Source organism: Microtus oregoni, unplaced genomic scaffold (genome assembly GCF_018167655.1).
Source record: "Microtus oregoni isolate MIOR12 unplaced genomic scaffold, Mior012 000015F_ref0000493, whole genome shotgun sequence".
Classification (NCBI taxonomy): Eukaryota; Metazoa; Chordata; class Mammalia; order Rodentia; family Cricetidae; genus Microtus; species Microtus oregoni.
The window spans coordinates 16,546,127-16,572,051 of record NW_024543074.1 but is presented as its reverse complement, the minus strand read 5'-3'; positions in this window follow the sequence as shown (position 1 = coordinate 16,572,051).

The following is a 25,925-nucleotide window of genomic DNA, read 5'->3' as shown; positions in this document are numbered from 1 at the left end:
CCCGAGGGGGGCCTGGCTGGAGAGAATCCATACCCTGCCCCAGCATGCCAGCTTCTGTTCAGTAGCCAGCATCACCCCATTGCCTGTGGCTCTAAGGTAAGTGGTCCTGAGTTTGCTGCTCCCAGAGAGGCTAACACTCCAGGGCAGCCAAGTTAAAAGTGGGTGAAACAGAGCAACATCTGGGCTGAGCAGAAGACATAGCTGAACTGGGAGGGGAACACAACTCCTTCAGGCAGAATGGTGATTTACTCATCACCCTCCATGGAAGTGGGGGGGGGGGGTCCCCTGGTTCTCCTCTCAGATGGAGGTGGTTAAGATGATGGTGATAGTGACGAGGAGAAAGATGAAGAGGAAGAGGAAAAGAAGGCAAAGGACGGAGAAGGAGGATACACATCACCAGAGCTTCTCTGGGTACCTACCCAGTACAAGGTGCTAGACTGAGCATCTGACCAAACTGCCCACATTATCTCACTTAGTCCTTAGAATGGACCATGAGGTGAATATTACCTCACAGATGAGGAACTGGAGAGTCAAGGAGGTTAATACCTTGCCTACTGTCACAGTGCTAGAGGGTGGTAGAGGTAGAAGTCACAAACTCCATGTGACTTCTGAGAGTCAGAAAACACAGAGCAAGCCGGGCGATGGTGGCTCACGCCTTTAATCCCAGCACTCGGGAGGCAGAGGCAGGCGGATCTCTGTGAGTTCGAGGCCAGCCTGGTCTAGAAGAGCTAGTTCCAGGTCAGGAACCAAAAGCTACAGAGAAACGCTGTCTCGAAAATCAAAAAAAAAAAAAAATCAGAAAACACCAGAGTATAACATTCAAGCCAGGAAGGAGTGGAGGAAGTCCCAGAGCCTGGCTGGTCCCTTTCCATAATTGGAATTGAATTTGGGGGAGTGGGGGCATTGACTTGCTGAGGTCACATGACAATTCGACCAGATTACAGCTGCCAACAAGAACTTAAACCAGTGCCCATGGCCTCAAATTGACACCAATAAAGTCTCAGAGACCCACAGCACAAGACCCAGAGGGAGACTGCAGGAGTGATGTTCCTGGGCCCAGATGCTGGTTGCCACATCTCAGGGAACTGGAGAATCCCCTCAGAGGAGTCAAAAGCAGGAGACTGGAATGGGGGAGCAGAGAAAAGAGTATGGAGGACAAACTTCAAGACCACACAAAAGACAAGAAATGGAGGGATCCCATCCCTCTCCAGGCACTGGGTCCTCTGGACTGTCCAACATTGCTTCCTCAGATCCCACTTTAGAACACGATGTGGAGATTGGGAGTATAAAAATCCCATCGTTAGAGAACTCACATACTATGCACAAAACCCTGAGTTGAATCCCCAGCACCGCAGAAACGGGCCATAGTGGCCCATTTCTGTAATCCCAGGACTCAGGATGTAGACAGGAAACCAAAAGTTTAAGGTCATTCTTGGCTACATGGTGAATTCAAGGTCAGCTTGGCATACACAAGCCTGTCCCAACAAATCAGAATAGAGCAGAAAGGAACAAAGCCTTTCTGACTCACTCGCTGAATTAACGTATGTAAGATGCCTATCACCGTGCCTGGCAGATGGCAGATACTCTGAGGTCCTCCGTTTCCTCCTTGTGCTGGTGTGTTTCCAAGGAATAATATGTCCTCTGGAGGAAGGTTGGTCTACAGTTTAATGAGTGCCTATTAAAGGCAGAATATTACACCATGAAACCTTTTACACAGCTACCCTGAGCCCTCTCTGGGCCTTGATTTTCTGCAAGACTCTGCAGCCTTACTCTGCTCCTCTGACCTGCCTCATCCTTCCAGGGTCTCCAGTCAGCTTTGCAACTCTCGTGGTCCACCTCCAAGGGTATTTCCAGGCTCACCCATTTCACTTGTTAAACATGGAGTGTCTTCCCTGGGTCCCACAGGCTATGAGGTCAATCCAGCTCAGGTTACATACACACAATCTATACTGTGTAGCCATAAGAAGAGGATTCCAGTGACTGAAGGACCATCGCAAGGTGGGAGATGTGACCCCAAGACCCTTAGTTTAACCTGAGAGCTCTCCTCCACCAGAATCCCAGCTTCTCCTGCTCAAGAAAGAGTCCCGCTCCATTGGAAGGATGGTGACGTGTCAATAGGCTGACTTGTTGTCTGCTTTTCTCACCTGTCCCAGGCAAAATTAAGTGTGAGGCACTGCCATGGGTGTGGCCCCGCACCTGTCCTTCCTTGGAGCCCTCCTCGGCATTAAGAAAGAACACAGGACAGTTTAACTTCAGCCCTCCCAGCTTTTCCCCTTGCCAGCTGTGTGACTAGGAGCCAGTCCCTTAACCTCTCTGAGTTTCAGTTCCTATAAAGTAAGATGCCAGCAATCGCTCCATGCCTCCTGAGGTTAGTGAAAGGATTAAATGAGATAATGCCACTAGAACGACCTGCATACTGTCTAGCTCACAGGAGGAGCTCGATAAATGGAAGCTGTGATTATTACACTCAAGTCTCCACCTCCAGATCAATTGCTCCATCTCTCTGCACTCCCTGTGTGATATCAGCTCTGGGCCCTGTGGGAAACAGAGCTGAGTAAAGTCCTCTCCCTGGCTAGGCTCTACCTCCGGTCATCTTGGAGGGTCAGGCCAGCCACACATGGCTGGGGACAGCTGCTGGTTCCATTAGCAGCCACAGAAAGGAGCATTTCCCCAAGGACCAGTCTATTTTCCACTTGGTCCTCAGATAATGAAAGCAGAGTAAACCCTGAGAAGGGGGAAAGGCAGCGCAGAGGAGGCGATGCTAAGGGGACCAGGGATGCCTTTTACTCCTAGTTACCTTTGTCCACGGCCTCACTCTGATTGCTTGGATGCTTGGCCAGTTTCTTCTTCCTGCTCCCAGGGCGAGATGACTTTATGGGTGGTGTGTGACCATTCCATCAGCGTTGCTGCAGCTCTGCTTTTGCTCACAGTGCAAGGAGAAGAAGATTCCCTTGAGCATCTAAGCCCAGATTCCTTTCCTCTAGGCTGTTCTCCTTAGAGCCGAAGGCTTCACAGAAGCGTGAGCACTCCTTAGGCCTTGCTATGGCTCCGATGAGGTGCAGGAGGTCATGGAGTAGGTTAGAGGGATGCGGGGGTTTGGGCAGGTAGGTGTAGGGTGGGGTGGAGCACAGAGTTTGGAAATGGAATAGAGGACAGGATCCCCCTCTCCCTCTTCCTGAAAGAGCCTTTATCTCAGAGGAAGTAGCTTCCAAGCAGAGGTCTGGCAGGCCTTTCATTACAGAAGTGCAGAGTGGTGGTTAATGGCCAGAGCATGACCGGTGGTCAGCTGAGCACTCTCCCATGGCCCTCCCCAGAGACATACAGACTCAGTCTTGTTCTCGGAATGATCAGAGCTGCAGGAAAAGGCACGGGCTGCAGGAGAGCCAGAGGCAGGACAGACATTGAGCCAAGGCACCCTGCTAACATCATGGCCAATGAAGAAGCCCCACGTGTTGACTGCCTCCTCCAGTTCCACCACAGAAGAAGGGTTTGGGCTCCACTCGAGAAGCTGAGTCAGGTAAGAAGTGCTGACCACAGCGTTCTGGAAGGGTCCCTAGGGAGATGAAAAAGCAGGAATATTGTCTAGCAGGCTGACAGGATGCTCACAAATCCGAGGCAACGGGCCAGAGACTGGAGTGGGGTGGGGAAGCAGCAATGGACGACCTGGAGCAGCAGATTATCAGTTCCTTCCAGCAAGGCCTTGGTGGTCCCCACTCCCGTGCTTGCTTACAAAACAGTCACTAGACAAATAAATGAGTGAATGGGGAAATGAATGAATGGAAAAGCCCATCTTAAAGGCTAGAAGCTAAAAATAGAGGGGGCAGGGTGATTTTTTTTTCAGAACCCTGTGAGTGTTTCCATCGGATCTCTGTGTGCAAGCATGCCTGGTGCACCTTTGTACTGGACAGGGGTTCTCTCCAGGTCTTCACTGGCCAGATGCACCACACCTCTATCATTGAGAGAGCTCTGTTCTGGGATTCACCAGACCTTTGCCTTCTAACTCTGTTATTGGTTGCCATAAGACCATGGACAAGTCTTCCCCCGATTTTCTCTGTAGGTAGTAGGGTCAGACAGGTCCTTGGTGCCCCCATAGGGGGTGACTGTCCCGTGTTTATAGAAGATACAAGCAGGTGCTGAACTGCCCATCACGTTTGTGTTTCCCCACCTTCTTTATTCAGCCCTGGGCTGAGGCCAAACCTGTACTTTAAATGCTCCTATGCCTCCATCAGAGTCCCTCACCCTGAACTCCAGAGTATCAGATAAGCTTAAAGGTTCCATTGGAATGGCTAGCAGGTGATAGGCCCAGTCCAGAGCCATTATCAGAAAATGCAGTTCAGAAACATAAGTACTTATTAAACAAATATCTATTGTATACAGGCCCCTATGCCTGACACAATGAGAGCCAGGAAAGTATTCAACTCCCCTCTCATTCTACTGTGAAATTCTCCCCTCCCCCAACTAGGATACACCCCACCCCCATCCCCTGGCCCTGAAAAGAATGCCCACTGCCCCATTATTAGCTGGGAACTCTCCAAAACAGAGGGGGTAGGCACACTGTCTGGGCATAGGCTGCTGTCACCAGCAGGACTGCGCTTTGCCAGGCAGATAGGCTGAAAGGGAAGACCCAACTTTTCAACAAATATCAGGGGTGAACTATTAGAGGCTCCCTTCTGGGCTCCTTCTTGCTGGGCACTGCCTGGGTGCTCACACAGCCACCAGCATCCCTCTTCTTCTAATTATGCTTCTCCATGCATTCCCTCCTTTCAGTCTGAAGCTGGTTTGCCACTGAGACTGCTGACTGCACTGGCCTCTCCAGTTAGGTGGGACCAATGACAACAGAGCTGGGGGTGTCTAAAATGCCCATTTTCAAATGGAGGAGTCCCTTCCCTCCCACAAGATGCACTCTCTCCAATGCTAAATGCACTTTGCAAGCAAGGGGAAGAGGGAGCGAGGGCTGGCTCCTGCCTGGAGAGGAAGCCTTCCTTCCTTCCTTCCTTCCTCTGTCTCCAAACTCCATTAAGCATTCTGGAAGAGATGGAAATGATTATGGAGAGAAAGAGAGAGAGAGAGAGAGAGAGAGAGAGAGAGAGAGAAAGAGAGAGAGAGAAGGCAGGCAAGGGAAAGAAGAGGGGAGGGGAGGAAAGAGGGTGAGCCAGGTCTAGCACGGACACACACACACATACACACACACACACACACACACACACACACACACACACACACACACACCAGATCCCCTTATCTGATTAAGGATCCAAGAAAAGTCAAAAGCTTCAGGAAAATTAAAATGACCTACGGGGTTACCCAGCCAAGATCGGCAGGCAGATTACAAAACTCAAGCCCAGTGGGGATTTCCTCTGCCTGGTGAGTTCCTGGCTCTGACCTTAAACCCAAGGGCAGAGAATCATCTAGGGCTGGGGAGCTCAGGATGGCTTAGACCTTATGGCAAGAGCCCTGCGGTAGGCAGCTGGTATCTGTGCCTTTTTCTCTCCAAAGCCCTGAGGAGAGTACAGAGACAGACAGGCACACCTGTTTACTCAGAAGCCTGTAAAAATGAGTGCTTCTCCTCCATAGTTCTCTGATGTTTGGTTCTTGGCTCTTTCCAAAATGTAGAAGCAACTTCCTCCTTGCGCATGATCCCATGAACAGCACACTCAAGAGTGTTACAACCCACAATGACCTCCCACCAATATCTTAGAACAGCACCTTTTCCTTCTTGGCCTCAGCTTTCCCCACTATAAGATGAGTGGAATGATCTAGAGAGACTTGGGTACGCTAAGGTTTCAAGACAGCCTGGGAACAAGATTGCATGAGCAGAGTTGGCCATACAAAGTATTGCAGACAGCTGGTGATTCTGTCCCAGTGGGAAAGAAAGGACAGGGTTGAAATGAATCACTCTGTGAGCCAGCCCAGGACTGGATTGACAGAGAGAAGTTCAAAAGCTAGACACCCACCTAAGATGAGAGTTTCCCCCAGCATGCCCGCAGAACCATTTGCTAAGCACAGGATTATATTTGCAAACGTTCCAGAATACACACGTTCGGAAGCTAGCAAGTTGTCTGGCATTGAAAAGATATTACATACACAGTGTCAGATACTTTAATAAGCACCCACAACTTCTTTTCCCTGATTGGAGTATTTTGATTTTTTTCTATTGTTTTCAGAAGAGTTCATTTTGTATCATGTTGCAACCAGGCAGTGGTATTAACTTAGCAACTCAGTCAGGCCTAGAACAGCACTGCAGAGTGTCTGGACACTCCGGTTTTGTGGGAGCTGGTTAACCCTGGGCAAGACCACTCTGGGCCCTTGGGAGCCACTGACTGCATCTGCATCATCCATTTCGGTATTCTGTAGGAACCACTAAGAATTTGGGCTTTATGGGTGCTAGATGTGAATCTGCTTGAGGAGACGTTTGGCTTCTGGCAAGTCTGTCCCTGGAACTGGTGCAGTCTAGCCCTGGGGGGTTGAGTATCAGATTGTTCTAATGCTCGATGCTTTTGTGTGCTTCTCAAGCTCCCTACTCCTGGGCTCTGAAGGGAAAGTACTGCCAATGGCGTGGTAAAGGTGACAAGAAGCATTCCACAGGGCAGAGGTCAGGAAGACATGCACACTTCCTCATGCATCCCCCACACAGAGACTAGGTAGGTTCCTAGGACCTGCCGAGAACTGGGCAAGCATTGGGATCTGCTTTTCTCTAGTGTCTTGCTTTTGAGCAATATAGAAAAGGAAAAAAAAAACACAAGAACAAAAGGTCTCAGGGGCCTTTGTTTAGATGGCTTTATGCATGGATTCTTTCCATTTCTGCCTACCAGCTCTCCTCGGAGGACCAGCTCTTTCAACAGGCTTCTGCCAGACACTCAGGTGGAATTCTTTGCCCCACTTGTGCAGGTCCTTTGCATTCCATTCTCGTCTACTTTGGTTTCTGGAGCCTGTTTGTGCCAGGCATCCTGCTGCGACACATTTTAGTAACTCCAACCCAAAGAACATCCCTGGGAGTAGACAATTCTCTCTCCGTTTTGTGACTGACACTCGAGGCTTAGCCAGCGAGGTAAGTAATTGGCCTAAGATATTAGAGCTCACTCAGGTACCGGTAACACTGGAAGCAGGTCCTCAGTGGGTAGAATCCCCTTGCCAGGTGATGGCTCTCCCTGCCACTGCTGGTACTGTAGTAGCCACAGCTTTCGTTCTTGACTGTAATTAGGGGTCCCTTGTTTTGTGTGTGCACCCTTGGCCATAATACACAGTATCCCTCTTTGTCCATAGTTTTGCCCTCAGAAATTTCATTACCCTGGATTAGCTACAGCCTGAAAATATTAAGTGGGGAATTCCAGAAAACAGCTGGATAAACCCATCTGGCATGCACCAGCCATGAGTGGGCTGAGAGCTGATAGGTCAGGGACAGATGGGTTCTGGGTGCACCATTCTTACATAGGAGACTTCAGGACCCTGGACAGAGCCAATGGCTCCCTCCAAAGCCTTGGAAGGGAACTCATTTCTGAGGATTTGGCAGGTGAGTGAAGCAGGCAGCAGATGAGCAAGGGCCACAAGAAAGGGAAGGAGGCTCAAAAGGCAGGTGCTGCAGAGGAGGCCTGGCTACTTCTCCCTCTTTCCCCTTTAGTTAATCTCCGCTGGGAGCAAGACAATGTTTTAAAATCAAAATCAGATCAATCGTTTTTATGCTCCAACTTTTTAGTTCCTTCCCTTCATGCTCAGAGCAGCCAAACTTCCTTACTCCAGCCTTCAAGGTAACACGACCAGGCCCTTGTCAATTCTGGTCCACCTCTGATTCTCTTCCCAGAAACACTGGTCTTCTTGATACTCCTTGAAGATGCTCAGTGCACTGTGACCTTGGGACTTTAACACCAGCAACTCTCATGCCTAAAAATCCCAGTATGCATGCCTCCCTCCTTTCACTCTTCCCCTCGGATCTAAACTTAAATCCTACATTCTCATGGATGACCTGAACAGTATGCAACTCCCACAACTACCCTCTCCCCAATCTTTCTCTTTTCCATTACACTGACTACGTATATGCTTGCTATTGCCCGCCATTCATTTCATTTGGATGAAGCCTCCATGAGAGAAGGGTATCTTAGTTAGGGTTTCATTGCTGTGATGAAACACCATGACCACAAACAAGTAGGAGAGGGGAGGATTTATTTGGCTTGTGCTTCCACATTATTGAAGGAAGTCACAGCAGGAACTCAAACAGGGCTAGAACCTGGAGGCAGAATCTGATGCAGAGGTCATGGAGGGGTGCTGCTTACTGGCTTGCTCCCTATGGTTTGCTCAGCTTGCTGTCTTATAGACCCCAGGACCACCAGTCCAGGGATAGCACCACCCACAATGGACTGGACCCTCCCCCATCACTAATTAAGAAAATACCCTACAGCCAGATCTTGTTGGAACATTTTCTCAACTGAGGTTCCCTCCTCTGAGATGACTTTAGCTTGTGTCAAGTTGACATAAAACTAGTCAGCACAAAGGGAGCTTTAATATTTTGTTTAAATGTTTCCTCTCTAATGCCTAAGGTACACCATCATGCCCTGCACACGACAGAGACTTGGTTACATTTGCTGAATGGGTGAACCACCTCATTCTTATGGAAACCAGCAACCCGGAGGTGTCTGGCAGCCTCTTCTGGATATGGCCTGAAAGGATGGAGCAGGTACAACAGCAAGGAGGCTTGTGAGGGAAGAGAGTATAACAGGTAAAGAATATGTGGTACCTGAGAAAGGAAGCAAAGTTGAGCAGCACCTGTGTCAAGGATGAAAGAGACTAAATATACTCTTGTCAAGAAAGAAAGAGTTGAGGGCATGGGAAGAGAGGAGGGAGGAGGAACTGTGGTCAGTATGTAAAATAAAAGAAAATATTAATAAAATACAATAAAATTTAAAGAAGAAAGAGTTGGGCTGGAGAGATGGAGCAGCGGTTAAGAGCACTAACTGCTCTCACAGGGAACACAGTTTGGTTCCCAGCACCCACATGATGGCTAACAAGCAACTGTCACTCTAGTTCCAGAAGATCCAACACTTTCCCAGCCTTCACAAGCATTGCATGTACATGGTACAAAGATAAACATACAGGCAAAACATGCACGCATATGAAATAAAAACAAATAAGCAGATAATTTGAAATGGAGTGAGCTGAGGCAGAAGGCACCTGAGGGGGGAGCACAATTCAATTTTGTGTCCCCAAAGACAGAAAAGAGCTGTAAACGCCTTACCAAATAAAGCTGACTGTCCCTGCCCCACACCATCCACCCTCAGTATGGGAAGATTGTTTGCTCATGGGAAGTTAAACCCCGACGATCCCTTGTGAGTTTCCTCTTTTTCTCTGTCTAGGTTGCCTCACCTAGAATCGAGGGATGAAAAGTCCTGCTGCCTGGACTTCAGGGAGAGGAAAGAAAAGGCCTCCTTTGCAAATTGTCTGACATTTGGGGATCACTCAACAAAACCATCCTTCTGAGGTTACGCAACATGGCTTAGTAGTATGAACATTTACTGATCTTTCAGAGGATCCGAGAGTTAAGTTCCTAGGACCCATGTTAGGTGACCCAGTCCTTTAACTCTAGTTCCAGGGGATGCAACTCTTTCATCTTCCATGGGCACCTGAATGCATGCGTGCTCCCCACCCCACCCCTGTCTCTGTCTCTCTCTGTCTCTCTGTCTCTCTCTCTCTCTCTGTGTTTCTGTCTGTTTATATCTCTAAGTTTATCTGCCCCCCCACAAACATATAAATAAAAACTAATTTTTAAAATTCTGGGTCCCTCCCCTCCAAGTTCCTATCTGCTCAGACAAGAAGGCAATGTGACAATGACTCCCTTAACGACAACAACCAATGCCAGACCATGTGCCTCTTGATTGCAGCCAGTGAGGGGAACACACAGAGTCAGCTTCTGATAGGCTGTGGCACAACAGGGAGCAGGATGCTGACAGCCCCCAGACCCACACCTCAAGCTCACCTGAGTGAGGGGTGCTAGGTACCCACACCAGCCCAACCAGGTGTGTCCTGAGATGCTGGACAATGTTTGGAGATCTTAATATATCATGACCCTCTGTTATCATGGTCCCTAAATGCTCAGGTCATCAGTATTAGAGCCCAGATTTTAGCAAATAATGAAGAGGGTGGGCTCTGTGCTTGATAGTTGGGATTCTATCCCCCCCCCCCCGCAGCCCTGCCTCTAAGCCAACTATGCCACCTCTGGCAAGTCACCCCTTCTCCATGAGCAAAGATCTTATGCTCTCACTACATCTGTGCAGGAACTGAGACTTGGTGAGATGAAATAACAGGCTCAGACCAGGTGGAACAGGCTGTCAGTCAATCTCAGCAGGAAGCCAGGGCCCAAGGAAGCAGAAAACACCTGGGGGCATTACAAAGACAAAAATAGAGCCAGGGATGCCACGGGAATGTGGAAGTACCTGAGAGCAGGTACCCACACACATCTCTTCCTGGAAAGAGTTTCCCAGTTCCTCCAAGTATGGAAAAGGACACGTGGAAATGGCCATCAACCTGCAACCATATGTTTTAGCCGAAGGGGTCCCTTCAGCTGAATGGGAAATTGAATACGTGGCCTCAATCCCTTCCTTCCAGTTCACCTCCTGTGCTTCCATGGGATGAACCCAACCAGAAGCCAGGGGGTCCAGGAAGCCAAGTAATGCAGAGGGGACATGAAAGATGTCATGACACACAGCTAACTCCTCAGTGGCAAAATATATGGAGTTCTACATGACAAATTTCTTCCAGGGTCTTAGAAAAAGCTCACGGAATGCATGAATGGATGGGTGGGAGGAAGGATACATGTGTGAATGAATGTTGGTTGGCTGGCTGGCTTGTGGGTGGATAAATGGCTGTGTGCTGCATAGATTCTGGATGGCTGGATGGTAAGATGGATGGGAAAATGTTTGCTGGATAGATGAATGGATGGAGGGATGGATAGATGGAGGGATGTATGGGTGCTTGAAGCACAGATGGATGGATTAATTCCTGCACACTTCATTCATGTGGCTTTGATTAATCTCATCACCTGACTAGAAATATTAGGCTTCTTAGGTTTATTTCTAAACCATAAATAGGTTCTAAGAATAAAAGCTTCCTTTCCAGTTTCTAGGTCCTCATAGGAGTTACCTGTCTCTCTTTGGCCTCTGGTTCCTTCCTCCTGCTGTGGCTAGAGTAGCCCTCCCTCTCAGATGCCAGCCCTGGGCCAGACCAACCTGCACACTGCTACAAAGTAAAGAAGGGACTGAGGTCAGAGGGGCTGGTCCTGTTCCTCCTCCCCAGGCTGGCATGCAAGCGCAGGCAACCTGCTTCTCCGCCAGCCCAGGGAGCTATAGAGGCTGACAGGGAGGGGAGTGGAAAAGCAGGATGTTCGCTATAATTATTTTCATTGATTTGTCTACTCAGATCCCAAGTGCTGCGAAGCCGTTGTGACATTTAATAAAAATAATTCAAGGTAAAAATACCTCTTCCTCTCTGCTCCCTCCTTCCTCCTTTATTAACACCACCTCAGTGTTCTGCCTCTCTGTCTGCTGGGCGCCCTGGGCCAACTACAGAAAGAGGCGAGCGAAGGAGAGATGGGACCATGAGAGAAAAGCCTGGGAACTGAAGTCTGGAGAACATGTCTAGGACTGTTCTGTTTTCAGCTGACTGTCCCTCTCTGAGTGTTGGCTACCCCTTCCGACTCCCCAAAATTCTGAGCTAGACTAAGCTGAGCATAGATAGTTGTATTTGGAGCTGGAACTCCCTGGGGCAAAAGAGCTTGTTTTCCCAGCAATCTCTGGGATTCTGCTCCTGTCTACTGACCTCAGTTCTATCTCCCCCATTTGACCATATAGAAAGATCCCCCATTCCATTTCCTGCAAATTCTCAACCTTGCCTAGGATCCCCTTTCCCCTTCTCTGTCTGTTATTCACTATGAAACAAACAATATTCAACCCATGACAGAGACGGAACAAACTGAGATAGATTCTAAAGTGGCCACCCTTGTCACCTTGTCTCACCCACAACCTACACTCTGTCGGTTACTGCTCTGGAGGAATACTAGTCTGGGAACAAAGAGATGAAGCCTAGACATAATGTCGGGGAGTGGCAAAGCTGGATTCTGCCACTGGCTGATGGGAGTCCAGAGTCCTCCGTTCTCTCCTAGGGGTCCTGTTTCCATGCCATAATTTTCTCCACAGCTGAGCCTAAGCCCCTGGCTCCCGCCTGCCAGGTGGAGAATCTCCAGGATCCGGTCTGACTCAGCAGAGTTCAGGAAGCAGGGAAGGAAACTGGATCCCGAGCCCTCCTAGCTTAGTAAGTCCTAAGAGCACATGGAGCTGTCCCAGGTGTCAGAGGCAGATGTAATCAGGGTGACCTCACCTTTTCCACAGATTCATTAAAGTCTGTGTTCTGAGGTAAATGATTGCTTTCCCCAGGTCCTGCTGAAGGAAACAAATATCGATCACCTCTTTGTAGATTTAGAATGGGACAGTTGGCAATTAGAAAACATTTCCTCCAGGCAGGCACTGGGAATGGGGGCTTGAGATGCTTCCCGTGTTCTGTGAGTGGCAGTCTATCAGCGACTTCCTGGCTAGGCCTCCTGGCTTGTAGCAGACTGGAGAAGTCCTGGGTTGGGTCCAAGGACACAGCTGGGGATCCACCTTTGTCCCTGGAGTACTAAGTGCCATCTCTATTTGCTGTTGGGACCTCCTTGAAGCTGCCACTCTTCCCCCTTCCCCCACTCAGCCTTGCCTGGTGACTAATGGATTTTTCTCTGTACTGAGAGATTTACTAAACAACTGAACTAGGACGCATTAAGTCTGTGGGTTTGGAGGTTTGTTTTAGAGCAATTCTCGCCCGGAGAACTGGCCGCTGAAATTAAGATGCATTCTTCTCAGCAAATATTGATTTCAACTCGAAGCAAATCCGAGAAGCTGCTTGCCGGATTTAAGCTCTGGCAGCTGCAGTGTGGACCGAAAGAGGGGTCACCAAGGTGCTCCCCACTAGAGAGACCCAGAAAACAAGGCAATAGAGAAAACATAGTCAAAACAGAGCTAGAAAGGACCATAAGGCCAACTAAACAGAAACTCATTTGGAGACTCACGGGTCTATTACCAAATGGGGAAGGTGACCACTGGCCCATGTATTGTGAACACACTAAGCATGTCATACTTCTGGTGAGATGGAAATCACACAGCCATAACTTGAATACTGGGCTTCCTTTCAAGCTGGGCCCTGAGGTGCCCTCCCTCCTAGAATCTTGGCTCAACCGACACCGTCTTCCTTCTGTTTCCTCTGGGGTTTCCAGCCACTAGGACAGCCGCGTGTATCTCTCTCCCTCAAAAGTTTCTGCCTTGCTTCCCTTTCTCTCCCAAACCATATCAGGGACCAGGACTGCAGCTTGCACAGCCCCTAAGGTCTACAGTAACAAGATCTTGAGACCTCGGAAAATCAAATTAGTTGGTAGAAGTTCTCGATCTAATTCACCAGCCGTCTAGTTGTAAGATGCGGGAAAAGCACTACCCCTCTGGGCTTCAATTCTCTCCCTTTTTAAGAAGCAGAAAATGGGATTGGACTAGACAGCCTGGAAGAATTTTCTCAGTTACTAAAATTAGAATACAGCTGCTGTGGTTCTTAGTTCTAGATAACATCCGTTCACTCTCAGCTTTCCAACACACAGCCAAGGTTCTTGCAAGTGCAATGTTAAATCAGCGCTCATCCCTCGGATCTCCAGACAAGGCATTGGAATACTTGGGCTATCCAACAGTCTAACACAAACAGAAGAAGCAACATCTCTGCTATAAAGGCATTTTGGACACTTCCTCAATACAGATACAGGGAAGATCAGTAATCATGCATGTGCTCCCCATCCATACCAGCTGCTGTGGCATGCCTAGAATAGCTTTTTCTAGATAGCATATGAAGTGCTGGTGAGGCCGATGTCAGGAATGTGTCACAAAGCAAACTTGACAGTTTCTTATAACGTTAAAGCATTCATCATGTGACCTGGTTACTCTATACTTAGTCACCCAAGAAATGGAAAACCTTGTGTTTATCTCAAAGTCTCCCCAAGAGTGTTTGCTGCTATTTTAGCCATTATTTTAAATAGATATGTGATAACAGTTCAAGCGCCCTTCCACGAAAGCATGGGGAAACTGTAGCTCATCCATATAATAGAAAACCCCTCAGCTATATAGAAAGTGAGGCACTCTTGGGATCCGAGATGAATCTCAAGGGCATTTCACTAAGTGGTCAAAGCCTGACCCAAAAAGCTATACATCATAAGCTTCCGCTTCTGAGACATTCTGGACAAAGGAATACAAGAGGGGTGTGTAAGCTACTGGGGATTGCCAGCAGGAAGCAGCTGGAAAGGGAGGGCTCAAAGGATGCTCAGGGGAGCGGTGGACATACTGTGTTCCATGATTGCGAAGGTAGAGGTGGGACACGCTACATTCATCGCCATCCACGAAAGTGAACATAACAAGTCAATGTTGTTCATGAGTAGAAACCTAGAAGTAAGGTTTTGAAGGTAAAAATGAAAAGTAGAATGGGAAAGAAAATGTCAGTGTGGGCATTTTGATGTGGCACTGTTAAAATGACAACTTCGAATCGAAATGGTGACCCAGTGAGGCCGTTCCTCTCAGGCTCCCTCTTCCTTCTGACCTCTCACCTCCAAGATCTCTGGGATAGAGATGCAAAATGTCTCAGGGGTGACTTTTCAACATTCTACATCTTCCACCTAGTGTCCTGTGGCAACGTGGCACAAGAGCACACCTAGGTTGGGACACCCTAACAAGCAGAGGACCCTGTGCATACGGAGTGGGCTGCATACAGTGGGGGTTATAGGGCAAACCCGGCTGCCTTTTGCTTTGCGTATCTAGAATTCCATGGCAAAGAGGCAGAGGCAAATACCAGTATGGCAGATCCAAGGTAGTTAAAGATGCTGCAGAGAAAAAAAGGAATCCCTTTGAAGATGCTGTGGCAGAGAGGAGAAGGGCATAGGCCTAGCCCATGGCCCACAGCTTCGGTGGCCACTGGTAGTTTGATGGACCATCCACCTTCTGACTTATTGGCTGTGAGATCCTGGACCATGTCAGTTCTTCATCATGACTTCTTCATCAGCAAAACCAGAGAAAGTGGCATCGTTGAGGCTGTGAAGAGCCACCATGCGCTAGGCTCATACCTACTGATCATTGTGTGCCTGTCACTGTCTTGTGAGCTCGGGATACAGATAAAGGTGGCATTGTCAAGCATTCCCTTTGCAGGAAGCAGAGGCAGATGGTAATGAAGAAACTGTGCACAGTAGCAGTTGATGGAAATGCTGAAGAGAAAAGGTCTAGAAACTGAGGGGATGGAGGGAGCTGCTCCATAGGGAATGATGAGGGAGGCCTTGTCAGGGAAGTGACATCTGGGTAAAAATGGGAAGCAGTGGGCTGAAGGGAGCCATCCAGGCAGAAGACACAGCATAAGCAGAGACTCTGAGAGGAAGCCTGACAGAGCTGAGGGTGGGCTCACCCAGAAGCTGGGGTGGCTAACGTGGAGGTGCCATTCAGTGAGGAGCTTGCAGACCAGTGGGTTTTAACTGTCATTCACAGCATTACAGAAAGTCATTGAAGGCCTCTGAGGAGTGACATAATCTAGCTCATATTTTCTAAAGCTTCCCCTGGATGTCTGTAAAGAGCCAATCACAACAGGAGGCAAGAGCCATGCCGGGAAGCTCTGTTAGCAAGTCGCTGTGTGAGCTGGAAGAGAGCTGGCTGGGTCTTGAATGGATAGAGACATGCACGTCTGCTTAGAACAGAGGCCAGCACACAGAATGTGCTCAGCGTGATCCAGCACTGCGGTGCAGCGCCATCATCCAGGGTATGAGGTCAGAGATCTCAGCTCTGGTCTACAACGGGAGCAAATATCAGGTCTACTTCAAAAACCTGGACCTGACCAAAAGTTCACACACTCACACACAACACGTACATATACCCACACAAAAAGAGAAAGAGTGTCTATGAGAACTGACAGCTTTCTTTCCATTTTTTCCTTTGTATATGCATGTTTATGTGTGCGTGGGCTCATGTGTAAGTATAAACGCATGTACATATGTGTATGCATGCATGCTGAGGTACAAGGCTAATGGCATGAATCGTCCAGGACCACTTCTACCTATTCATTGAGGCAGGCTCTCTCATTCAAATCCAGAGCTCACCATCTTGCTCTAGATATCCCATCTCTGCTGAGTCTGGAATTACAGGTGGGCTGCCACACCCAGCATTTACCTGTGTCTGTGTATCCAAAGCTACTGTCAGGAGACAAAGAACTCCATGGCACTTTATCTACCGAGCCATCTCCCCAGCCCAACAGAGCTTTCTGGCTCATGTGTTAATCTGTATAAAGAGCTAAAGGATAAAGGGAAAAGTCTGAGTACAGTCACGTTCTTCTCATGGTGGGGAAAGATAAAGAAAATGACCCACCCGGAATGGAGCCAGTTGCGGCTCTGTGTAACTATCTCATTTTAATCTCAAAATGTGTTGGGGACAAAAGTTATGTTAGCGCCATTCTTGACACACCCTTGGAGCACCACAAGCCAGATTGTAGCACACATGTGGTCCCCCAGCATCTCTGCTCAGCCTTTCCATGTGGACAGATTAGTTCCAAGGCTCAGCGGGAACTTCAACCCCACACTCTGCTCCAAGGATCTGCACATCTATGGATCTCCCGAATGCAGACTCAACCAGCCCAGAAATCACAATGTTTTGGGCCCCTTTAGTAACAAGAGTGAGATTCCATCTCAATTATCACAGAAAATGTGATTCATGAAGAGGTGTCACCTCTTGTGGCCACTGCTTTTTGCAGATGCAATAAATGGTATGCTCTTACGTGGTCAAATTTTCCAAATTTATCTCAGGGAAAAACACAAATCTATGCCAAGTAATTTGACCTTCTGGAAATGTTCAAGCTTTTCTGTTCCTAATAGAAAATCCATCAGTCCTTTCTCTCTCACAGTTCGCCTCTGAGGCATCTTGTGTGACAGGGCAAAAGAGGCCAAGTATCCTTGGAGAAAAGATACTTGCCTTCTCTTCATTTTCCTTTCTTCTTTGGTGTGTGTGTGTGTGTGTGTGTGTGTGCGCGCGCGCGCTCACGCGCGTGTGTACTGGGGATTAACCTAGAGCCCTATACAAATTAGGTAGATATTTTATGGCTTAACCACATCCCCAACACTCTTTTTACTGTTTGAGAGAGAATCTCACTAAATTGACCAGTGACCCTAAACTCACCATAGCCCAGGTAGGCCTCTAACTTGTGATTCTCCTGCCTCAGCCTCTCAAGTAGCTGGAATTATAAGTCTGAACCACCAGACTTAGTGAGAAAAAAAAAAAGCTCATTCTAAAATTAAGAAATGACAAAGTACAAGATGAAGTCAGAGTATCTCTAAACCAGAAACAAGAAAACTATTGAAGATGATTCAAGATTTCTGAACTGGTGTCAAAATGACAAGGCAGCTGATTGACCAGGCTCCCACTGGTCAGAGGCAGTATTGTTTTAGCATCAATGATGACAATAATTGCACCATGCTAAAAACACCCCAAGATGTTTAAATTCACACGTTCACAACAATATGCAAAGACTAAAATTAACTACGTTGATCTCTGAAGGAGAGATGTTATTCTGAGAACTGGCAAAAATAGAGTGAACCAAACCTTTATCCTGCTGTCTCTAGGTATCTATGCTTGCTTTTGGGGAGGGATGCTAGAATTTGAACCTACTACCTCATGCATGCTAGGCAACGGCTCTAGCAATGAGTTCTCTTCCCAGACCTCTGTTGCTCTTTGTTTTTATGATAGGATCTTGCTAAGTTGTCCAGGCTAGCCTAAAATTTTAATTACTCCAGCCTGTCTTCAAAATGTCTAGGATTATAAGCCTTTGCCACAAGACCCAGAGGTGATACTTTAAGGAAAAAAAGAATTGTGCATATGTACTACATTACTAGTAAATCAAAAATAATGATGATGGTGGTGATGGAGATGATGATGTTGGTGATGATCATAACAATGATGTTGGTGACAAATAAGCAATCAATAGTAAACTAGAGGGTGGGTCTTTGCTGTATCGTTTTGTGACAGCTAATAAATTACTAGCCCAAGGAAAGACAAACACTAATCAATAATCCTTAAGGGAGAACATAGGCCACCATGTAGTGGCCTTGGGGATAGTAAATCAAGCCCTAATCTGATTACACTTTCAGACTGATCTTTCTTTTTACTTACAGGAAATCTGGGGACATAAGAACACATTATAGAGGACCACAGCATTCGGCAAGATCAGATCGTAGGGGAAATCTACAAGCCTGAGAAATTATGTATTAAAGAAGACGTAAGAGATATGCCAGTTGGGCAGGCTGAAAATACCATGTGTAGTGACAAGAAAAACTGAAGAAAGAAAAGTCTATGAGGCCGTCAAGGGCATTTCAGTTTAAGCTAGTTATTTGATGAAACTGAGGAACTACTGTTCACCTTTTGGTATACACATCAATTGCTACTGCTGCCTTAAAAGCCACCCCAAATTTACTAGCTTAAATGGACAACTGTTTTGCTCCTCTATGATACTGTGAGTCACAGATGTAAGCAGACATCAGCCATCAGCTGGACTGGCTCCTGTCTGTCCTACATAGTGTGGTATCATCTTGCATAGATATGGAGCATCAATACTGGTGGCTCTGCCATCTAAAGATTTATTTTTACTATTTATTGGTGTGCGTGTATGCGTGCATGCGTGTGCGTGCATGCACATGCAGGTGCATGCACTCGGGTGCAGAGTCCAGAAGAGGGTGTTGGATCCCCTGGAACTGAAGGTGATTTTGAACCACCTGACATGGATGCTGGGAACTGAACTACCCGTCTCTGCAACAGTTGCAAAATCTCTTGGCAACTCAAGCATTTCTCTACCTATCATCTATCTATCTAACATCATCACCTATATTTTATCTATTATCTATCACTTCTATCATCTATCTACCTATCATTTATTATCAATTCTTTATCTCTTTATCATTTATCTGCTTATCACCTACCTATCTTCCTGTTATCACTGGCCATCTTTCTACACGTCTGACATCTATCCCTCCATATACTCATCTATCCATCTAAGCTATTCTATCCCTGGACTTTTATTCTTTGCACCATCACATGAATATTGAAACATCCACAACAAGCAGCAAAAGCGAGAAGGCCCCAGTGAGCAGGTGCCCCTGCCTTGTACTGTAATTTTTATTGTCTCGCTGGTCAAAGAAAGTCGTCTTGTCAATCAAGCTCAAATGAGTGCCAGAGGGGAGTTCTCAGGGGTGTTAGACCAAGAGTCTGGTTCCTTGGAAGTCATTACCGGAATGACTAGCTCCAGTGAGATGCTAGCGGCAGAACGGATCTATCTTTAAAAAAGTCTTATCATCTAGAAATGCATATTAACACATTTCCATATAAAGTGAAACACTTGGAAGTAATGGAGGTGGGAAAGTGGGAAGGAAGGAAGGAGTGGGTGGATAGAGAGATGGAACAGGGATGGTCAAGAATTTATTGGGGTTTATTTATGGGCATGTGGTTCTGAGTTATTTGATCCTTTTTTCTACCTCCAATTATGTTTGAAATCTTTGATGATTAAATGGTTTTCCTTTGAACAATTGATCCATGTCCCACCAACACCGGGAGAACCCAAAGGAGACTGCCACAACATCCCTGTACTAGCTGTCTCCAGAACATGGTATCTTGCTTCCCACAGTCATGAGAGTGAGATGAGAATGGGGGAACTTTCCCAGGCACCCTGCATCCTTTCCCTCTCTGGAGTGTAATACAAACCTGAACAGTTCGTATCCGCAGTGTGGCAGGGTGGATAACTTCAAGCCTAGAGACCCAGTGCTGTCGTTCAGTCATTGGCATGCACACTTGCCCAGGTTATTTTGAGATTTAGGACATGAACCGGTTTGGGATGATAAATTGCAAAACATTGTAATGATGAACTGAAAGAGAAGACAAGAATGCAGGAGACCTGAAGGGTGCAGATGAGAGGCAGTGGCCTCTTCAACAGGTATTTGGAGGAGGAGATGCAGGAAAAGATTGAGGTTGAAAAGGAGGAAGAAGAGGAAGAAAAAAGAGGAGGGAAAAAAAGAAAAAGAAATACAGCAGCTAAATCTCCTCCTCTGAGACTCTGTCCATATTCCTTGCTTCCAGACTCAACACTCATCAGGAAAGAAAACAGGGGACAGTGAGAGCTTCAGAGACAGCTCACGTCTTTCCAGCCCTGGATATTATCACCCTGAATCATTTATTGAGTACCTAGTGCATGCCAAACTCTATTAGATGTTAGATGAGAACTGAGAGATGACCAATGATTTGTCTTATTTGTGTGAATGAGAAGTTCTCTAAATAGAGAATGTCATGATTCAAACTGGCTTACACAGACCATGTGATTTACAGGCTAGTGTGTCTGCTAAGTGCAGTGGGGGCTTCAGACACATCTGGATCCAGGTGTTTCAAGGCTGTTGTCAAGAACTTACCTCTACCCAGCTCTGCTTGTTTGTTTGTTTTTTAAGACAGGGTTTCTCTGTGTAACAGGCCCTGACTGTCCTGGAACTCATTCTGTTGACCAGGTTGGCCTCGAACTCGCAGAGATCTCCCTGCCTCTGCCTCCTGAGTGCTGGGATTAAAGGCATGCACCACCACCACCTAGCTCTCTATCCAGCTCTTAACAGACTTCCCTCTAAGTGGGGGTCATTCCCAGAGACTTTCCTACTGGAAACAATAGGCTCGTATCCCACCTCCTTGGCAGCGAGCACCTCAGGTTTGGGGCTCCCAGAACCAGTCTGGCACCATGTGCATTTCCAGAGGGCAAACAAATGCTCTGATAGGCTGTGTGATTCTGGCCCTGGCCCTGTGCCTGGAAAGAGCACAGACCTAACCAGCCACACAGATGGAACGGGAAGGGTGGTCTCTCAAAGGAGAGAGGGAGACGGCGCGTGCACAGACTTAGCAAAACAATAAATATTCTCCAGGCACCAACAGTCTCTCATTCAGTCAATGAACATTTGTGTACAAGGTCCAGTCCTGGCACTGAGAATGCAGTATTGAACAAAGCAAAGCCCCTGGAGCTTGTATTTCAGGGGTGGCAACAAAAACACAGATGTTGACAAGTTTATATTGAAATTACAGATGGTGTTTTTCCATGAAGTGGATCACCAGGGAGAAAGAATACAGAGAGAACTGTCCTGCAGTGGGGAAGCAGAGATGGTACCCTGAGAGTGGACTTAAAAGCCAAGTCAGGGAGGAAGAGAGGAGTCTGGAGTACCCCATGTGTATACGGGGAGCTGAAGGGACAAAGATGAGTAAGAGATGGGGTGGAGACAGAGATCGTGTGAATGCATAACAGGCAGAAGGAGGTAATGAGAGTGAGTAACAGGCTTGAGCATGGAGGAATTGAGGGAGTCACAGAGGTTAGAAGGTTGTACAGTGTGTCTTCATTGTACAAAGGGGTCACGTCTTCAACGACGAGTAGTAGAGGTCGAGATTCAAGTGACAGACATGGATTCACAAGCCAGGGGAAGGATCTTAGGGAAAGATACGGTACACGGGGGAGTGGGGAATGAGGCTCGGTTGACGGCCTGTGGGACAATGGCAGCCACTAGGCTGGGCACATCTGTGGGAGGAAATGGGTAAGATCTTGACAGCCATGTGGCCTGCTCTAGGAAAACACATCAGGGGGAGGGAGGCTTGTGTGACAAAATGGGCAAGAAGGACCAATGCTGTGGAGACAACCTGGAGATAGGGACTTGGGAACTGAGCTTTGAATAGATGTATTCCCTTCTTCTCTGAACTCTTCAGCAAAAACACACATCTTTATGAAACAAGACAGGGGACTGAAGAAAACACGCAGGAAAATGAGACTTTGTCTCTGACCTCAACTTGTTCCTTGTGGCTTCAGCCAAAGGACCTCTGCCCTCCACTCTGTGTTAGAAAGATCCTCAGATATAATCTACTAGGGTGCTGGGGTTAGAGAGGGCAAGCGATTTCTAACAAGAAACACAAAATACTGAGGCTGGCATTCTCCCTCTGCTTCTGTGTAGATGTACCCAGGTCCTTCCACCCACCAGGCCGGTGTCTGTCCTCTGGGCCTCTAGAGTGAATCAAGCCTCTTTTGAATATGTGGGGACAGCGAAGGTCCACCAACACTGCCTGGATGGTCAGGGTCAGACTCCGTACCAGTCTCCTCCAGTGTCTCAAAGTCCGTCCAGCTGCAGTGCTTGTTGGGATAGGTCATCAGTGTCCCACTGAGTAGACCCTCAGCCTTTTCCTCTGAGCACCACTATGCCACATCTGGACTCATTCAGGAAGAGGGGTACTGTGGAGTGCAGAGGTACCCTAAGTCATCCCACCTGCAACCTCTAGGCTGGCCCTGACCCTGCAATCCTACTTCTAGCTTTCCAGATGCTGAAACTACTTGCATGTGTTATGAAATATGGCTCTTCATCCTATTTCACTAATGTTTAGGACAGGATTTGTGGCTGTACTTATGAGGTAGGGAGTAGTTCTAAGGGACCTCCCCAGGGCAGGAGGGAGAAGCAGGTTGTCAAATGAAATGCAAAACACTGAATGTCAGACAAACAGACAATTTCAGTTGAAGCATATCTGAATCTTGCATGGGATGTACTTATGCTAAACTATACCTGCTTCCCTTTGTTTACATTTGATTAACTTAAGCCAGAACCCAGTGGGGTGGGGGGGGAATGGAGATAGCAATCCTGAGACCCCATCTCCCAGCCTCTTTATGTCCTTACTGCCATGAAGGTAAGAATATTAAGGGAAAAGTCAGGAAGACATTTCTTCAGAGCAAGGGAAGGTGGGGGTGAGAGGGAGAAACAGAAGAGAATGGGAATTAGGTAGAGACCTGATCTTCTGCAAGGTCACTTGTCCCCCCAGCACTGGGATGGTGGAGTAGGTGGTGGCGCCAGATCACCAAGTTAAGGCCAGAGGCACCTGTGTTCCGGCTCTCAGACAGCAGTGTGGAGCCATAAAGCCTCTTAGAGGTAAATTATCTCCCTTCCAGTCAGCAGCACCCCAGCAGAGAGAGCCAGCGGGAGCCGATTACACAGACACTCAGGGCCTGTTTTTAAGCTTCTCTCTTGCTGGCTGTCTTAAAGACTCATCCCTGGCCCCAACCCTGTGGTCTCCAAGCATCTGCTCAGGGCTCCCAAACACTCCCTGTGCTAATCACTGATCGCCTGGCGAGACCATCTGGGGATCCGAGAGCAACAGCTCCAGCTTTGTCTCCTTGTTTCCCCCAGACCCTGCATCTTGTTCCCCCTATATTCAGAACCCCCACACCCCACTCTGAACCCCATACCCCACCATTCACCCACACCTCAGTGACCTGGATCTCTTTAACAACACACTGACACTGTAGATGCACCTCAGCACCCTGGAACTGTCTTCAAAAGCAAATCTCTCTGGAGCCCTAGCCCACAGAGCTAGAGAGATATCAGTGGTCAGCTTGACCCCTGGGTAAGGGGCCCTCAATGGATGGCTAGTCCTCTGAGAGCTCTCCGTGCACAGGAGAAACAACAAGGGCCAGTGATTGCTGTATCCTGGAAAGGTCTGGGGACAGGGGGATGGGGGAAGGGAGAGCTGAGGGGACTGCAGCCACACTGTGCCTATGGAGGACAGCAGGCAGGCTGCTTTATAGTGGAAATGAACCAGTTCTGTTTCTGGCCCCTCAGGAGCATGCCCTGACTCACCCAATGCAGAATCCCCAGCTGTTCCTTCCCTTCAGTCCAGCTCCCTCAGCTCTCCCTGCCCAGTGGTTCTTTGTTGGACTCTGCACCTATCACCTCCAGAGTATCTGGGTGACCAGTAGAGCAAGCCAGAGATAGACTCAAGTTCCGTGGAGCAGATTCGTACCCATGTCTGCGTGCCACCCAGCTTGCCTCATCGCTCTGGATAGAACCCTCTGAACCATGAGCTTAAACAGATCATCATCGCCTTAGACGCACCTGCCTCCCATTTTTGTCACCGTGATATGAAGTCTGATTGTCACACTTGCTAGGCACCTTGCACAGGGGTCAGGGTGTACTACTGAGCGAGCTTCGCTTCCGTTCTGACTGTAGTTTCCCTTGGCTGTGTGGCTACCTGGCCTACGATTTTGCTAACTCCCAGCTGACTATACTGGGTCCCTACGAAAACTAAATTCCCCAGAAGTCAAGTGCTGGTAGGCCCCACCACAAGAGGAACCCCCCAGAGCTCTCATGGTAAGTGGTAAGCATTCTCGTTTCTCACCCCTTTCCCATCTGCTCTGGTCACAGTATCCCCTCCTCCACCAGCCCTCCATTCTGTTCCATTCCCCAACTGCCTAGTGTCTGACATCTGGTCACTTAGTGGCCATGAGTGAGTTGCTCTGCCTCTCTGAATGGCTCCCTGGTTTCTTATCTGCAAACAGAATTCTAGCTCCTGGACTGCAAGAGGTGGCCTGAAGTGACAAACAGATGGGAAGCTCTAGGGAGAAGCCACAGCAGCGCAGAAACAAGGGCACCACCAGGTCCCTGTGTACCTGTGTGATCTAATCCTCCTCACTACCCCACGCTGAACACTTCACCCAGGGACAAAGCAGAGCAGAGCCCACAACTACCCTGAGCGCCAGTCTTAGAGTGTGAGTCAAAAGAACCTGAGACACCAATGACACAGCCACTTACTGGCACAATAGGGGAACTGAGGCCCAGAGACTAGCAAGAATCACTGTTTGTTAGGCATCTTCCTGGGATTCCTCAAACCCTAGGAGGCAGATACCGGGATTGCCCTGCTTTAAAGAGGAAACTGAGACTCAGAGACCGAATTGACTCCTTCCAGATCACACTGCTAAAGGGAATCATGATCAGAAAAGAAGCTAAGCTTCCTTGGGGTCCACGCCCACCCCTGTGCAAGGTGCTCAGCGAGTGTGACATTCAGACTTTATGCCACAGTGACAAACACCTGAGAGAACCACTTCAAAGGGGAGCTATGTATTTGAGCTCACGGTTTCTGGCCATTCTGTCCATGGTGGTGGCACAAGAACAGATGAGGTAGAGCAAAGGCTCATGATGGCCAGAAAGCAGAGCCAGAGAGGAAAGGAGAAGGGAACAAGCTACCTCAAAGGCACACCCGCTATGGCCTTCTCCAACAAGGCCTGCCTGCTAAGGACGCCATCCCCCATGAACCTGGCGATGGCTTTCCTGGAGTAAGGCACTCCTATAAAGCTCCATTGTGCCTTTGAATCCTGCTCTTTAGAAACCAAATCTTCAATGCATGAGCCTTTTGAGAGGACACTTCATATTCAAGTCATAGTGGGCCAGTGGGCCACAAACTGGTGCCATTCCATCTTAGGCTGCCCCACACTGATGGACAGGCTGACCCTGAGCAGCAGACAGACTGGAAGACTATTGAGCATCATCTCCTCCTATTGGATAGCCAGCAACATGGAACTTCGAGCTCTGTGTCAGAAAGAGGGTCTTGGGTCTGGAGAGGTCTAGAGGGATGGCTGGTACTAGGCAAAGCAAGATCAGGAGGTGCTGGAAATGAAGGAACCAAAGAAGAGAGGTCGGGGTCTGTTGTGGGACAATTCTGTATTCTGTCAATTATGTTTTAAATAAACTCTGGTTGGCCAGTAGCCAGGCAGGAAGTATAGACTGGACAACCAGACAGGAATAGAGGTGGGCCAATGAGAACAGAAGAATTCTTGGAAGGAGGAAGCCCATTCCTCTGCAGTCCTGCCCAGACACAGAAGAAGGAAGATGTGACCTACCCTGCTGAAAAATGTACTGAGCCATGTAGCTAACATAGATAAGAATAATGGTTAATATAAGTTATACGAGCCAATAAGAAGCCTGAGCTAATGGGCCAATCAGTTTATCATTAATGTAGACTGTGTGAATTTCTTTGGGA